The sequence below is a fragment of the Dendrobium catenatum genome, unplaced genomic scaffold, assembly GCF_001605985.2.
Source record: "Dendrobium catenatum unplaced genomic scaffold, ASM160598v2 original_scaffold_200190, whole genome shotgun sequence".
Classification (NCBI taxonomy): Eukaryota; Viridiplantae; Streptophyta; class Magnoliopsida; order Asparagales; family Orchidaceae; genus Dendrobium; species Dendrobium catenatum.
In genome coordinates this window covers 1-1,496 of record NW_021518607.1, presented here as the reverse complement: position 1 = coordinate 1,496, position 1,496 = coordinate 1, and the positions used below count along the sequence as shown (strand labels likewise).

Genomic DNA, 1,496 nt, shown 5'->3' with positions numbered 1-1,496 from the left:
GGGCAAACCCAAACTTGGGAACCCTAGGGCGTATCACTTTCATGCATGCCTACTTTTTTTGCTTGGGCTGAGTTCTTTGATTGCTGTGGAAGTTAGCTTAATCTTTCTCTGCTGCTTCTCCTGTCATCCCACCTTTGTATCCATTCTTGAGGACTGTATATTTTAGAGATGTGCATAAATAATGCCCAAAATTGGCTGGTTTAAAAATAAAATACAAAAAAAAGATCAAGATGATCCATAAAGTATTTATAATGGACCATTTTAATACCAGATTTTCTTATGTGTACATTTTAATCTATTAATTCTTCAAATTTGATCCAAAATAATCTGACGACTCTTCAAATTAAGTAGTTTTTCAATATATATCCATCGTTGCTTGTAATCATGTCCCAAGTCCTGGATGAGAAAAATGAAGGGTTGTGTTAGGTAGTTGACAACCAACGTAACACTTGTCAAATAATCATTCTTTATTAGATTTAAATGGGAATTTGACTCTTAACAAGACACAATGGGGAAAAAAGATTCATGTAGCCAACCCCAAGTAATGGGATAAAGACTTGATGTTGTTGTTGTTATATTGTTATATTGTTTGTTGCTTCTTCTTATGGGCTTTGTGTTTATTGTTATAAGTTTTCTCTTAATTCCTCCTTTCGAGTAATCATGGCTTTTCCATCTTAAAATCTAAAGTATTAAACTGCGAGTCTACCAATGGAAAGTTACTCGACACCATTAATCTTCCTTCTCAGACTTCACTGATGTTCCACTGAGAGATGACCAGCGAGATTACCTCTGCAAAGTTGCTGATGGGTAATGGTTCCTATACATATCTGGTTATTGACTTGTGTTGCATGTATTGTTTCCATCCATCTGAAACTAAAATCAGTATGGTCTCTTAACATGATTCAGGGTGAATCCAGTGACTGGGAATGCAACGAGAGACTCGTTGCTCTGCAATTGATACAGGCTCTTCTCCTCTGCTGTACGTATTGTTGAACATTTGGCTAGTTTCTATTTTTCTATCTTTAACTATGTAACAGAGAAATGCTAAATATATTATTTTGGAGTCGGTTGTTTGTCTTTTTATTTACTTATTTATTTTTTGTTTCATATGGTTTGATCTGTTACAATAATTTGAAATAAGTCTGGTCAGGATTTTACTTGAGGTGATGATTAGATTCGAGCCCAATGCAAAACTTTCGGGTTTGGGTTAACTTATTTTGGGTTCAAATTGGGTTAGGCCAAACCCTAAAGAGCCCAAAAATGTTATACCAGTTTCATTAATGATTCTTAATGTAAAGAAATTTAAATTCAATATAATTAGCATTTATTTTTTAAATTGTGTTTCATGACTCGTGTTATGATCGCTTAGGTTTTCAAGGCATTTAATAAGCATGTGGTTTTTTTTTTCTTTTAGTCCATTATTTTTATTTTTTTGTTGGTAGAAAAACTTGACTAGATTGGGTTGGGCTAGGTTTTCAAAATTGGGCAGTTTGTTT

At 33.8% G+C, this 1,496-nt stretch overlaps 1 long non-coding RNA gene across 1 annotated transcript; it reads left to right on the top strand.

Moving 5' to 3' along the window:
* Positions 1-675: 675 nt before the first annotated feature.
* Positions 676-1,159, top strand: LOC114578879. Its single transcript, XR_003699801.1, has 2 exons — positions 676-807; positions 907-1,159. It is a non-coding gene; the product is annotated as an uncharacterized LOC114578879 (long non-coding RNA).
* Positions 1,160-1,496: the final 337 nt, after the last annotated feature.